At 44.4% G+C, this 15,579-nt stretch overlaps 1 protein-coding gene and 2 long non-coding RNA genes across 3 annotated transcripts in view; 1 reads left to right on the top strand and 2 right to left on the bottom strand.

Annotated features, from left to right (window-relative positions):
- Nucleotides 1–2,791: 2,791 nt before the first annotated feature.
- LOC116792880 lies at nt 2,792–4,617 on the bottom strand. Its single transcript, XR_004359289.1, has 3 exons — nt 4,536–4,617; nt 4,269–4,456; nt 2,792–3,092 (listed from the first exon to the last, which is right to left on the bottom strand). It is a non-coding gene; the product is annotated as an uncharacterized LOC116792880 (long non-coding RNA).
- The window catches only part of HERC1 (HECT and RLD domain containing E3 ubiquitin protein ligase family member 1), a 112,778-nt gene continuing 100,323 nt past the window's right edge, over nt 3,125–15,579 (top strand). Inside the window, exons 1-2 of the mRNA XM_032700294.1 lie at nt 3,125–3,395; nt 13,465–13,550. The gene's annotated coding sequence lies outside the window, so the exon portion shown is untranslated. The remainder of the gene's footprint in view (nt 3,396–13,464; nt 13,551–15,579) is intronic.
- LOC116792881 lies at nt 11,655–15,508 on the bottom strand. Its single transcript, XR_004359290.1, has 2 exons — nt 14,977–15,508; nt 11,655–14,331 (listed from the first exon to the last, which is right to left on the bottom strand). It is a non-coding gene; the product is annotated as an uncharacterized LOC116792881 (long non-coding RNA).

Here is a 15,579-nt window from a genome sequence, read left to right on the forward strand (position 1 = left end):
AGGAATTGCTAAATTAACTTTAATTGCATGACTAGGACTAAAGTAACAGAAAATAGTGCAAGGATGGAGTTTTGGTCTTGGTGTTGAGCTTAGTCTGGTCTTGGTTCCTGCTGGAGCTTTAAAAGCTGCAGCATATAAAGTGAAGTCCTCAAAAGTCTGCAACAAGCCAAGTCTGATTTTGAAATGTGAATGGTCAAAGCCCATGATGATGATGAAAACCTGGGAACATGTAATGCTGCTCTCTCCTCTGGAGTGCTCCATTTCCCACATCTGCACCTGGATCAGAGCAGGAGAAAGACTTTTGCCAGCCCAGCTCAGGAGCACTCTCAGCTTGTGGTAGAAGTCAGTGCTTCAATGTGCAATGTCCCTGCACACTGTGTATCTGTGCCTGTGCTTGTCCTCCTGTGAGGCAAATCAACGAATTAGAGACTCCATATTCTTCCCTGTGTTTGGTTATTCTGCTGGGGGAAATCCCCCAGGAGTCTGCAGGACACCTGGAATGACAGGAAGCAGGCAGCTGTGAGGCTGAAGGAGCTCCAAAGCCAGTTAGTGGGGGCAGATCACATACCACCCATGGCCTGGCATGTCGGGGTCCACAGGCAGACCCTGCTGACAGACCTGTGGCTACAGCCCAGGGATGTGCTCTTGTGCAAATCCTGGCCTAAACTGGTTTGTGATTCTTTTTTTTTTCCTTAAAGACTGAATTCTTGGAGCTGTTCCATTTGCCATACACAGTGTTCGAAGAAAGGTATTATACAGGAGAACATAAGATTTCCTGAAGTTATGAATGCAGAATCACTGCAAAGACATAGTAAATGGGTGAATGAAGTGACTGATCAGTTAGGAAGGCAAACTGTATGAAATGATGTAGATCTCTAGTTTTAGGCTTTCCAGAGCATGTAATGGAATGTATGATTTTCTTGAAGAGTGTACTCTGGTGTTACTTATGGAGAGATCAGAACAGTCGTGTGTGTGGAGCTGAAAGTACCTCAGCTTTTGCTGTAGTTGATAGACACAGGTGTTTTCAGCCCCAGTCAGAGGAACCTGGGGAATGCTGCCTACACGACGGGCAGCTGTGTTTGCTGCCCGCAGAGATGTCTCACAGTTGCAGGCACTGAGGTTCAACCAAATCTCTCCTTCAGTTCTACTCCAGAAACTGTTTCTGCTGGTTTCCTTCCCATGGTGTCTCTTACTAAAAAGCAAACAGCTACATTGCAAAGTAATTTCCTGAGTCTGGATGCACAGAACCAATGGATGTAACCTTATTCTACTTCAAAAGCTGAGGCTGTTTAGCCTGCAACGTTCTTTTAAGTCAGACTGGCACTTGTAGCACAGGGCTGAAAAAGACAAACAAGAGCCCTTCTCCCCAGCAAAGAAAGCCTGCAACCTTTGGCTCTCTGGTGCACTTGCTGGGCCAGCCTGGGCAATCCATGGGCAGCAAGAGCTTTCTGTCCTCACACCTTTATTCTGGGAAGAATCTTCATACATCCACCATTTTGGCAGTGGGACTAGCAGTTGGACTGTGGGGCTGAAAAAAGCAAACAACAGCTCTTATCCCCATTAAAGCAAACCTAGAACCCTTGGCTCTCTGGTGCACTTGGTGGGGCAGCCTGGGCACTCCACGGGCAGCAAGAGCTTTCTGTGGTGGCACCTTTTGTCTGGGAGGAATCTTCATTTGAATCGGTTTTGGGGGGGGGGGGGGGGCAGCAATTACAGCGCAGGGCTGAACAAATGGTACAGCAGCTCTTTGCCCCAGGACAGAAAGTCTGGAACCTTTGGCTTTCAGGTGCAGTTGGTCGGGCAGCCTGGGCACTCCGTGGGCAGCAAGAGCTTTCTGTGCTGGCACCTTTTCCCTGGGAGGAATCTTCATTTGTATCGGTTTGGGGGAGGTGAGACCAGCAATTGCAGCGCAGGGCTGAACAAAGGGAACAGCAACCCTTTGCCCCCAGGAAAGAAAGCCTGAAACCTTTAGCTTTCAGGTGCAGTTGGTGGGCCAACTCGGGCACTTGGTGGGCAGCAAGAGCTTTCTGGTGTGGCACCTTTTGTCTGGGAGTAATCTTCCTCCATTTGGAATTTTGGGAGTCGGGCTGACAGTTGCAGTGCAGGGCTGATAAAAGCAAACAAGAGCCCTTATCCCCAGCAAAGAAAGTCTGCAACCTTTGGCTTTCTGGTGCAGTTGTTTGGCCAGCATGGGCACTCCGTAGGCAGCAAGAGCTTTCTGGTGTGGCACCTTTTGTCTGGGAGCAATCTTCGTCCATGTGGAATTCTGGGAGTCGGGCTGGCAGTTTCAGGGCAGGGCTGATAAAAGCAAAAACCAGCCCTTATAAATTTGATTTTAGCTGAAATGCAGATCGGGTCTCGTGTTTCTGACCTGCCCAGCCGGGAGCCCTCAGCACCGGGGCAGTGAGCAAAGCAACCTCCACATCCCTGAGCCATGTGGGAACAGTACCTCCTGTGGCTGTGTTGAATGAAAGCCTCGGCCATCCCCACGGCAGCAGGTTGGTGCCTGATCCCAGGTGACAGGCCAGGGCAGCCTCCAGAGGCAGCCACTCCCCCACAGCTCAGTCCAGCACGGAAGGAAAGGAGACTTGGAGAGGAGTCACACTTCAGGTGTGCAGCTTTTGTTCTCTGAGTCACCGAGGGCCCTTTAATAATGATGGAATTTTTTTTCTGTCATGTTTAGAATGATTTGAGAGCCATGACAAGGGGCTGAAAAGCAGATGAAAAGGTTTATTTATTTTTCTTTTAATGGTGCTGAAAAACACCTCCAGCTGTTCAGCTTAACCCGGTGTAGTAGGTCCCTGCTCTTCAGCCTCTGTCTCATGGGATTTTAATGCCCTTCAGAGGGCAGGCACCTTGTTGGATGTGCTAATTAATAACTGTAGAATCACACCAGGGGTTTTGAACATTAACACATCTCCAAGTTACTGTTTTGTTTCAGTGGAAGGGTTTTAGAGCCTCCCAAACACGGGTGGGATGCAGCTGAGGTGGCACAGACTGCACAGCACGGGCTAAGTGCTGGAGATAGGCTTTATCAGTGAGATCCATATGTTCAGAGGGAAAATCTGCCAGCTTACACTGTCCATAAGGTACTGTGGGGAAAAAAAGAGTGAGGCAGTTTTCACAAAAATGAAAAGTTTGGTTTTGTGACATAAGTGCCAAGGAGGCAGAAAATATAAGTTCAGTGGGTTCATGTTCCACTTAGGAATGTACAGTCTGGGGCAGATGGGGCAGGGGAGGCAGGGCCTGACTCACCTGAGAAACAGCAGTGACCCTCTGTAGGAATATCTGGAAGGAAAAGGCCTCTGAAGAAAGTCTCTGAGGAACAGAGTGAAGATAAATGTGCCTGGACATTTCTCTACATTGCCCAAGAAGGAGGAAGTTTTCAAGACCATGTGGGTTCCTTTCTTACTGTCTCACTTTTGCAGCAGATTTCTTGCCTTTTTCTCCTTACCCTAAGCTGTACTTCCACTCAGCTTTTTCATCTCAAGGAGCACTGGCTGTTTATTTCTTTAAAAAGTCACTCTGGGAGAATTCCAGATGTCCATTCTGTCTGTCTGGAAAATCAAGAGGCTACGGGCTGCTAGAAACGGGACTGAGAATTTTTTCCCATTGCTGATGATGAACACAACACTTCTTCTTTTTAATGGCTTTGGCTCCACTGAGTAAAGCAAAACCTAATGGGCTGTTCAGATGGGTTTCACTTCTGAGAAGTTCAGGTCACAGAAAGCTCCATGGGCCAAAGAAAGGTGTGGGGCAACCCAGGCTGTTTCACCACTGGCCCACCCGCCTTGGGTTACAAGTGTCTGTGCAATTAATTCATGTGCAGTGTTAAAGGCAGACCCAGCAGGGTGTTCTCACACCACTCAACGTTTGCTGTTAGAAAACTCTTCTGTTAACAAAAGAGGGCAATAAAAGTCTCTCCTGTCAACTTTAACCTGAAATGAAAACACAGTGTGACAAAAATGGCAATGCTGCCTGCAAGTTTGGGGGATGACCTTCAATGCCTTTGGGGACAGGCTCTTCCTGACTAAACCTGCACTGGCAGCCTGCAATGCCTCAGCTCCAAGCAATTTCTGTAATTAAAATTAATTAAAGTGCTTACAACCTGCTATGCCTGTCTGTCTCCCTCCCTTTGTTGCTGTTGTTACTGCTCACATGCGAGGGGATGCCTGATCTTTAATAAACTGCAGGAGCTTTGGAAGTCCCTGGCAGAGCAATGTTAATTTTGGAGACACAGCTGAATTTTTGAAAGGAAAGTGACTGACCTGTCCTAGTTAGTGCTTTTGCTGACATTGGAGCTTCTTAGAAAACATGCTGAAAATCAGAGGGCTGAGTTTTGGGAGGTTGCTGATGGTTGTGCAGGACTCAGGTGAGTGGTTCATTGCATATAACTGAATCAGCTTCATGCCTGTGTTTGGAGTGGTGATTATCAGGGTGGCACCTTCTTTGCCCCCTAAAAGGATATGAAATGGACAATACACTGAAGGAGAAGCAGCTGACAAGGTATTACCTACCTGTAAGGTGTTATTTACCTGCAAGTGGCACATAAACACCCTCCTGGGGTGTGAGGGATGTCACGGTCCCTTCTCCTTCTGTCATCACTTCTGCAAAATGAAGCCTGGCAGAGACACACTGAGTGATAAAACTCTTATCACTCCAGAGGGCACTGACAGGAGCCTTCCAGCTCTGGGGCTTTCAGTTCCACCAGAAAACAGGACTTTGGGGGAATCTTTTGGGCTCCAGGAGGGCAACTGAACAGTCCCCACAGGGCTTGGGCTGTTCTTGACTCTGCACCCACATATCAGGGAACTCCTGTGAAAAGAATTAGATTCTCTCCCACTCCCTAGCGCAAGAATCAGGGAAAATCCCTCCTCTGAGGCTGTGGTAAACAACTTCTCCTCATGAAAAAAGTTGTGTTATGGGGGACCTTCCAGAGCAGGTAGTCTGAGATCTCTGCTCCTGTCTCCTGCTTGAGCATCCAGTGAGCTCAGTGAGGCTCTCCTGGCAAGCTGAGAGAACACATGGCCCCAAATGACTGTAAATCAATCTGATTCCAGTTCCCTCCACTGCTCTTGAGCAACACAGGTACACGTGGCAACACCACTCGTCATGCTGCGACTACACCTGTGCCAAGGCCTCAGAGTGGGTTCTAAGGGGTGCTTCCCCCATTGAATCTCAGCACCTGAATTTAAGGCTGACAAAGCAGTTGACAACATTAACCAAATCCAAAAGTTGTTAGGCAGTTTAACTAAGCTGTTGGAGGGTAAATAATATTAAGAGGTAGCTGAAATCTTCTTTCTCTTGGCCTCGGTCACTACCAGTGTCTTTCTCAGCCTGCTTTTAAGCTAATTAAACCTATCCAGTATAGGTTGGGTGCAGTAATTAAGGGAAATACATCATCTGCTTGTGAACCAAAATGTGCAAATTGCTCAGTTTAAAGCAAAAAAAAAAAGAAAGATTAGGAGCAATTAGGAGTGTCATGCTGGGTCTGCTCATTTTGTTCCAGGCAGTGTTAGAGCACCTGCTCCACAGGCATGACATTGGATTTGTGCTTCTGTGTGGTCTCTGGGCCAAATAAATCCAACCTGCTGTAATTCTTCAGGACACAGAATACATTCCTCCTTCTGCAAAGAAATGGAAACTGTGTTTTGAAACAGAGCAAAATGAACTTCCAGCATTCTTATGGGAATCTAAGAACCGGTTAAAAAGGCAGTTTTCTGTATTGAATCAACATTAGAATTCATTTATTATCAAGTTAAGACGTTTTATTTGGAGAAAGCTAAGGATGTTTAAATGCTCCTTCACACAGTTTTCTTCCCCTTCCAGCCTTTTATGCTTTTTTTGTGTTTGTAGCGGCTTTACTTATCCAACTCCCTGGAAAAACAGGGAACAAAAGATTACACAGAAGTTTTCTTAAAAAAAAAAAAAAGGTTCTCTAAAAAGCCCAAATCTGAAAAAAAACCAGAAAATCGTGAAAAGTTATAAAATATGATGTAGTTTTCAAATCAATTTATATGCAGTTGCTTTTAATCAAGCTTTCATAATATTTATGCCCAGTAAATATATCCTGCAATTAATAGCTGTGTAGAGCTTTTGCCAGCCAAGAGAAAGGTCATGTTCACGTCTTGGTATCATTCTAATTACATGAAGCAAAGATTTTTCTCTCAATTTTTTCTTTCTAATGACTTGTGAAACTTTGCAATGCTCTGTTGAGCGTGTCCTCAGGTAGCACAGCTCAGGCCAGATGTGTGGTTTACACCCAACCACATGTTAATTCTCAAGTACCTTGGAAGTGACACCCTGTTTACTTTTGAATTTTGTTCAGTAGAAATGTAAATAGGGCTGTGATTTTAAGGGAAGCGGCTTCAGACAGAGTATGTGCAGGGCTGTAAAATGCTAGTCAATATTAGCAGAATAAAGACATCACTCAATAAAGATTTATCTGGTCTTCAAATGGCTTAGCCAATTAAAACCCCAAACAAACTAGTAAATCTTTTACAGTATTGTATTTAAAAATCCCATGCCTGAGCACCTTCCAGTCATGGACAGCTTTCATAATGGTGGGGAATGTCCTCTAAGGTTTAGCAAGAAACTCATCAACTGGACTTTTTTTGTCACTTGGACTCTTGCTCAGAAAAAATCACTGATGTTCGTCAAGAGACAGATTCATACCTGCTTTTAAATACTGCCTTAAAATCTTCTTATCTTCTTGCTAACTGTAACTTCAGAAGAATTAAGCACCTGATACAGCCAAGATGCAGAATTCAGTGCTGTGGGGAGCTGTTGGAGGTTTGGTAGGTGGTGTTTTTTGTTCTCTGATGTAATATCCCAAAACATTAAGTGACCCTGTGTGTTTGGAGGTGCCCCATCCGTAGCAATGTGGAGCTGCAGCCCAGGTGTCCTGCAGGGATTTTGCAGGGATGGCTGTTGGCTGGGGGGGGGCTGGCAGGGCTCCCATCCCAGTAATTGCTTTCAGCACTCCTGGGATGTGCCCTGCTGCTCCAGTGGGATGCAATGTGTGTCCTCAGTTCCCTGCCCTATATTGTCCTGCAGTCCTGCTCTCATGTCATGTTCCTATGGCAATCCATTGTGCAGCACAGCCTGGTTTCTCATGCTGCAAACCCCACTATTTTCAGGTAAAGAGGGATGTCTAGAACTGAGTTAAAAGCCTGACCCCTCTCTGAAGGAGGAGGTCACACATCTACTCCAGATGCTCTGCTGAAGGAGCTCTGACCTCTGCTCTGCTCTATCCCTCCATTTAGATCTGAGCATTCCTGGCTGCTTCTGCAAAGCCTGAAAATCCTCCTCAGTGGCCTCCTTCAAAGGAGGAGCTGTGCACTGTCTGTGCTCTTTCCACTGCTGCAGACTTTCTGTCTTGCCTCAGTTCAGGCCTGGCTGTTGATCCTGGGGCATGTTAGAGCAGCCAGGAATGGGATGAACGCTGGTTTGTAGCTCCAAATGTCCCACACCAGTGCCTGGAAAGATGGGTCAAGCAGGTTCCATCCCTCCTGCCCTCTCTTATTTCACTGTTTTGCCTTACTGTCTCCCTGCCCCACGTGTTGATGGCCCAGTCTCTCCTCCAGTGCTCAGCCCTGGCACACCTTCGTCCCAGTTGTTCCCTAGTTCTTCCTAGGGCACAGCATCATGATAAACCCAAAGGCTGGGTGTGTGCAGGGCATGTCCTGGCACAGGGGTGCTGGGGAGCACCACTGGCAGGTCCCCACTGTGTCACAGAGTTGTTGTCCCAAGAGTTACCAAAAATGGATAAACAGCAATCAGGGAATACTCTGGGCTGATGTGTGTTATGTCAAGGAGCTTCCTTTTTGCCCACTGAGACTACACTTCTGCTTTTGAGAAGGCTTGGTGTAGGTGTTCTCTCTCTTTTCACTAAGCATGCTGGTGTATTTATAAAAATTTTCCACTTTGTATCTTGTCCTTTGAAATCTGGAATGTTTCTTCAGGCTGCCTTCTCTTTCCAGTCACACTGTCCCTTTTTGTTAATACATCACTCTAGGACTTTAGATGGGAGTTTTTGTGAGGTGGCAGCAGTTCTTGTGTAGGCCTGTGATTGTTCCTGTGCAGCTGTGCCTGCAGTGATGGTGCTCCCAAAATCCAGCAGCAGCAGCAGTGTAGGAAGAATAGCCTGAGCAGGATTTTCCTCTGTTGGTGACAGCATTCTCAATCCATATGTCCTGAATTGCTTTCCTGCAAAACTGCTGCTGCAAATTCTGCTTCTGAGTTACCTTCCTGGAGTGTTGATTCCTAGTTTTCACAGTAGCATTTCAGCTTTTGTTTCAAGGAGGACATCTGTGTATGAAGTGTGCAAACACAACTGGAAGTGTTGTCCTTATTGATTTACCTGCCTTACTGCTTTGGGTTTAATTGGGTCATGACTGTTGCATCACTTCTAAACTGTGGCCAGGGTAAATAACTGTATTTTTTTCCTAGTCTTCAGTCATGAACTTTAAAAATCATCCTTCCAGCAGCACTTGAGCAATAATACAAATTTGTTTTGCTTTATTCAACTGCTGCATGAAAGGGTGACACCAGTTTTGATTTTAATTCCTTTGGCCTTTAGTGCATGTTCCTTAAGACACCTGTTACAGAAGACAGAGCCAAGGATATTGCATGGAGTGACATCTCCAAGTGTTAAAACAGTTTGTCCTCTGTTTTGTATGGTTATACATCTTACAGAAAGCTTGTGGTGGGCAAGTCAGAACCGAGGCATTGAAAATGCTGCAGACAAAACGAAAGGCCAAACTAACTCAGCCCTGTGCTTCTGCCATGGTCTCTGTTGCACCCAGTTGATGCTGGAGCCTCTCTCTGCTCGAGGTTAACAAGAACTAGCACTCAGCTGGGTCATGTTGCCCTTAGAAGCAGCTGGATCACGGTGTTCCACTGGAATTCCTCCACGCCAGGCCCAAACAAGAGGTGTCCCCCCAGGGCAGGCTGCTGGGCTGATCCTGTTGTGTGTACTGAGCAGAGGCCAAGTGCAACAAAGGGTATTTGCAGGCTGGTGGCCTTGCAGGGCAGAGGGGCTGGGTCACATGCCAGGACAGGAGAGAGACAAGTGGGAAAATGTGCTTAGAGAGGGGAGAAGGGACGAGGGGAGCAGGGGAACGACTGAGGAGGAGCTGGGAGAGGTGGGGAAGGGTCACTGTTGGATGGTGGGGGAATAAATGTGAGTGGAGGTGTAGGAGGTGGCAGTGGGTGTCCTGAGGCATTGTCCAGGTACCACATCCTGGTACCTTCTAATACAACAGGAACTGTTGTTTCTGTGACACCCAAGAGCAACAGAAAGAGGTGTCCACTGCCATTCCCAGGTCACTGTGCTGACACTGTCACATCACACGAGTGTGTTTAATTCCATAGCTGGGACTTGGCTCCTCACACCAGTGTCCAAAACTGGGGAGCCTCCCTCTGAAATGGGATCCAAAAAGGATCTCAAGGGCTCCCTCAGGGGCTGCCACCCCAGTATCTAACTGCACATAGCAATGGTAAACCCTACCCGTGACAGCAGAGAGGATGAACTTCCTGGGGGCTTCAGCTGCAACCAGACAACTGTCAGTGAATTTCTAAGCTCACTCAAAAAATGCTCCTTTCAGAATTTTTCTGTTGCTTTTTCTGCTTTATTCACCCTTTTCATGTTTCTTTTTCAGTCATCCTGGCTGATTATTAAGTACGTGGCGGAAGAAAATCTTTAATCAGAACTATTTTATTGTGCTCTGTTTCTTTTATCTTCTCCATGCTGGAAACTACTCAATATCTGTGATTGCTTATCTGCAGCATAAAGAGGGATATATTTAAAAAACTAAGATAAATCTTCAGAGTAACATAATGAAGCCACCTAGCACAGAATGCCTTTGTAAAAAGCCTGATCAAATCTGCTGAGTCACAACGTAATTTCAACACATGAAGTTGCCCTGTTAGCTGATTCCTTTACCAGGAAAAAGGTAAATGATAATTTTGAATATTACCCACTTCATTGAACCCGTTTAGCTTAACTGGAGGTTGTGGATTCTTCCATGCACTTAATGGACCATTGTTCTCTGTCATTCCCACTGTTTACAGCTGACAACACACTGTACACCCAAGCTGTGGCAAAACCAACCTCTCACTACTAAGCTGGGAGTTTAATGACATTTTTAATGAACCCAGAGCTCATTAGTTTTAAAAAAATCCCATATAAACACAACACTAAATGTAGCTGTTCTATATTTGTGCTCCCTCCTCAGCATTTCCATGGATAAGTGACAACATGTTATGGTTGTTTATCAATTAACATTAAAGGATGTTTATTCAACTGTTGCAGCTACTGTATAGCTTTAGACTATTTTTTTTAAGGACAAAAAGCTTGGAATGAGATCCAGAATTGTATGACTACCATAAGACCTTATTTAATTGTATCTTGGGCAGTTGGGCAGTGCTGGAGCTTCTTGCAAACTCAAGAGGTTAATATTTGTCTTTATTAATCCTTCCTTACTGAAGTTTGGAGGGGGCTGCACAGGGTAAAATACATTCTGTGCTCACTTCATAACACACTGAACAAAACTGCTCACAGCAATTAGAGGCTGCCCTCTGCTTGGCACCCAGAAACCAAGAACTGATGAGGTTTCTTTAATATTCATTTTAATGAAAGTATTTCAGAAATAGAAACATGAGAGAGAGAGAGAGAGAAATTCGAAACACAGAGAATTTAAAAGGAGGAGAATTCATTAAAAAATATTCTGGTGTATTGGGGAGTGTCTTGTGTTCCCTTGTGTGTCCCAAGGTGTTCAGGGCTCTGAAATAGGTAGATCTGAGGTTTGGTTGAGTTTACTGCAAACTGTCTTCCTCTGGTACAATTTCACAGTTGTGATTTTGTGAATATTTATGTTATACTTGTTATAAAAAAATGTTCAGTCACTGATCAAAACTGCAGTTTGAGTCTGCAGCACTGGGCTGTCCCAGTCTAAGTGGGAATGATGGTCCAGCTGTTGATTTAACTGAAAACTGGTGCCAGAGCAGAGTCCTTGAGGAGGAGGGCTGGAAAACACCCAAACATTTCTCCAGGGGATACAGCTTATGGGCAACTTCAGCTTCCAAATGGTGTGTTGTGCCATTGGAACACCAGAGGAACTACAGCTTTAGGAGTGACATCTTCTAGGGAAATGTCACTGTGTGGAAAGTTATACTGGATCTTCTCAGAAAACGGGTTGAAGGGAGTTTTGGGGTTTTTGTGAGTTCTTGGACTTTGTAAAAAAAAAACCAACAAAACAAAACCAAAAAACCACCACCAACAAAATCAACCCCCAAAAAAATCACATTCCACAATCCTGTGAGTTGCTTTACGCACAGAATTTTTATTTCTTAGCAGTTTGTTAACATTCCAGCTACAGAAATGATGACCCTGAGGTACGGCCAGGGATAACTTCCATCCCATGCTGAATGTCAAGGCACCCAGAGGAGGTGGTGATGGATGTTCTTTAGGATACCAGCTTGGTTAAACAGGGTGCCCTTTGCAGCCCTTCCTGTGCAATGGGCAGAGCTTTCTATTCATCCAGACAAACATTTCTATGTCATAGAACTGCTTTTCAATTCAAAGGAAAACTTCGGGTTGTTTTGTGCTTTTTTGTTGTTGTTGTTTTTTTGTTTGTTTGTTTTTGTTTTTGTTTTTTTTCTGTTAGAACAATTCCAGGTTTTTGTTAAACAAACAAAAGAGAAAACTACAAGTAATACGTGTTGTGTGATGGTTTGGTTTCACTCTTGGGAAGAGGAGTGAAAGGTTTTAATGCTGCTTTCTGTGTGATCCTGAAATTAAATTAATTTAGCACTATCTACTTAGAGCTTGACATAGTACACTTGGAGAAAATTCAACAGTAAATGTAGGATAGGGTTTTAAGTGAATTGACTGTTAGGTATTTGTCTTGCTCTTTTTTTGTTTTGTCTTTTCTTTTTGATCAGTTTTATCGGCTTCTGTGTGTTTTCATAGTTCTTGCTGTGGAATCTTTATTTTAAATTTTTATTTTCATTTCATCTATGTTTACAGACACATATAAAGCCAAACATCACAGAAAATTAAGAACCTACTGTAGCCAGGTTCAGATTGTATCCGATGCAATTAAAGAATAAAGTTTCACCATTTACTTGCTATACCTCCTTAAAAATGTTGATAATAGGATTTTATTGGCTTTTTCACCTCTAGAAAAATGGGAGAAAGAGATGTCTCAGCTATGGAGCAGTGACTGGCTTCTCATCTCTCCCTCCTTGCCACTTATCCCTCTTTCAGCACTTGGCAGAACACTTCTGGTCACATCCTTCAAAAATGTGTCCCCATCATGAGTAGGTATTGCAGTTCAGCACCCCAGCTGAGTGAACAGAAGATGTCTCTGAGGGCATTTGTTCCTCTTTTCCAAGGCACATTCACAGAAAATTGTCCCTTTTGCTGCTTCTGCCCCGAACCCATTATTAGGAACCATCCAAATGTGCATTTGCTGTACATCCGTGACACACAGGAGGCAAGAAATACTTAAATCCCCACCAAAGGCACCTAACTCATTTTTGAGAAGCAATAAACTGGTTCTCAGCTCAATTTCTAGCATTTTTTCTCAGCTGGACAATTATTCAGGCTTGAGCTAATTCTTTAACTCAGGTGATTCAGGACAAACTAAAAATAGCTGCAGGAAACTATGTGACCAGTTCCAGAAAACCAGGGTTTTTTTCCTTTAGTATCTAAAAAGTGAACTAATATGTTAAAGTTGTGTGTGTTAAGGCTCCTCTTGACTTCAAGTTGTTGCCTGTTTGATTCTAGGGCTGAGTGGGGCCTTGGTGGTTTTTTTGGGGGTGAGTGTTGTTAGTAAGTGATGTTATAAAGAGCCATGTGCCTGTAACCAACAGTACAAAACCAGGAGATGGAAATCTGTGCCTCTGTCCGGGTGGCAATGGATTTACCAGCACCAACAGGTTGGGAGAGACACAATCACCCACTAATTAGTAGAGTCTTTTACTACCTTGTTAATTGGCTGAAAGGTTTATTGGTGGTTTTAGCTCATCTCTTATCTGGGAGATTTAGGGCTGAATTACCTCCAGCAAAGAGGAAACCTCTGTGATTTTGTCTGTCAAGCCCAGGACCTCATGGCACATCCAAATCCAGACACGTGTGGGCAGCACCTTTGGGTCTGGGGTTAAACCCTGGTGGTGTGGAGACTGGAGCCCTGTTCCTGGCTCTGCTTCTTGAAACTCCAGAACAGCTTTGGGAAAGTTGGTTCATCTGTCCAGGCTTGGTTTTTCACCTCTCTGACATGAAGATGTTGACAGGGCTCCCAGAGAAAGATTTCTCTGTGGGATTAATTTTGAAGTGACCTCGGGAGGGGGCCTGTCCTTTGCCCAGCAGCAGCGAGGGTTTGTGGTGGAAGCAGCCCAAGAAGTGAAGTGGGACAGGAAAAAGCAAAGCTTGAACTTTACCCACCTCTTTCTAAACAGATCAGTATGAGCAGGGGTTTCCTCGGAAAAGGAGAATATGAGGGAACACGCTGAGCTGGAACACAACCTGTGCTACACATCCTGGGGTGAGATAACTGTCTTGTTTGTACCCTGTGTTTTCCCCAGCTAAGGGAAAGAGGATTCCTTTTGAAAAATAGTGTGAGATCTCGAAGTGAACGGTGTGGGAGGGTATTATTTGTGTTGTGGTGCTTGCTGGAAAAAAACTGAGTGCAACAACAAATGGGATGAGAGGAAGTGGGAAAACAATGGGAAGAGAAAAACTGCTTTTAGCCTTACAGAGTGGTCATTGATTCACGAAAGCAGAAGGATAATTCCTCATTGTACAGCTTTCAGACAACAGTTAGTATATTCACTTCCTGTTAAAGACTGGAAAAATATCAATGAACTGACAGAAGCCAAAGAAAAGTCAGTTAAAAAAACCAGTAGTTAGGGGACATGAGGAATAACTAATAGGAAAAGAAGGGAAAAAACAGTGAATTGATGGAATGGAGTGACAGTCAGAGTTGTAAAAGACGATAAGCTCAGAGTAAAATTAATTGCTTTTGGAGCTCAAGTTCAGAAAGAGGAATTCTCAGACAAAAACAGAGTTGTGGTGGTTTTTTCCCCTAAAAAGATTATCTTGGAAAATAATTTTTTATCTGAGGAATTATGTAGATAAAATGGAAAAAGTAATTCTTTTTAAGAATGCTAAACAGTGCTTTAGAATATGCTGTACAGACAAGATTTACAGTATCTTTTAGGCCTTCAGTCTTCATGTGGCACAATCACCTGAGTAGTGTGTGTAATTGTGGTCTTTGAACGTTGTAAGTCTTGACAACAGCTTTTACCATTTTTATTATTTCTATTCTGCAGAGAAAAATTAAACAATCGCAACTATAAAATGCTTCTTTTCCTAGATTTAGTATTTATTAATGACTTTCATGAAATTAATTATGTATTTGACTTAAAAATTAAATTCCTCTTGCTTCAGCACAGGATCTTGCATGGAACAATTGTGGTGAAGGATAGTAATATTTTGCATTTGTGCAAAAGGATTAGAGTAACTAGAAAGCAAGTTATACCTCTAACTAGTGCCATGTGCCTATTTCAGAGAGGAATACATAGGAAGAGAACTTAATGAAAAAATGGAAGATTTTTGCTTAACCGAAGCCCTCTGAATAAATTCTTCTGTGTTTTTTCTCCTTATGGAAATGGAGACTGGGGGTCAGTGCTGTGCTGATGGCTGCATATGCTTCGATCTTTCTTCCTTAAATTTTTCACCTCCCTTGGATTCCACTGGAGCAAACCAGGACACTGGTGCTTGCTGGAAACAGCTCAGGTGTTATTTTGCTACTGAGTCCAGTTTCATGTGATGCAACTCCTCGTAAACATTAACTCGTAAATGCTGTGGGTGCTGCTTTTTTGGGGCAGCAGGGAGTGACCGTGTGCAGGCACACATCTCCTGCGTGCTATTTTTGGCAGGTACAGCCCCTGTGTCCTGCCAGCACCAACCTTGTGTTTGCTCCTGCGGCTCCGGGGCCGGGGCAGCCGCGGGATCTCTCCACCTGGAATGCACAGGGACAGCCAATCTCGGTCTCTTTGCTCCCGGAGTGACACAAAGGGGATGTCACAGCTCCGGGTTGCCTTTCACGTGTTCCCATTCAAAGGTCTTGCTCACTGAGCAGGAAGAACTAGAGGAAGAGGGGAGCAATCGGGGCATAACACAGCCCAGCTGGGGACACGGGGAAGTTCACTCAGACTTCCACACAAGCTGCACAATAAAAAAAAGGGAACCAGTTTACTAACATGGCTCCCCCTTTTATAGGGGAGCTGGGAGAACTTTCCAGAGTATGGTGAATAAGGGGAGGAGTTTTGGGAAGGAGGAACAAGGATTGGGTACAGAGCATAAAGGGGAGGGATAAACAATAGAATATGCATGAGAAGGGAGGGGAACTCTTGTGGGAATGAACCATTGCAACATAGGGATAAGGACAAACCATTATTAAAAAGCATTAAAACAGCCATGAACTTGTAATTTCTCTCCATTGAATTTCTCTCCACTTGTAATTTCTCTCAGTTAAACAAGTCCATTGTTTCAAATCCATTCCCCTTCTT

Source organism: Chiroxiphia lanceolata, chromosome 12 (genome assembly GCF_009829145.1).
Source record: "Chiroxiphia lanceolata isolate bChiLan1 chromosome 12, bChiLan1.pri, whole genome shotgun sequence".
Classification (NCBI taxonomy): domain Eukaryota; kingdom Metazoa; phylum Chordata; class Aves; order Passeriformes; family Pipridae; genus Chiroxiphia; species Chiroxiphia lanceolata.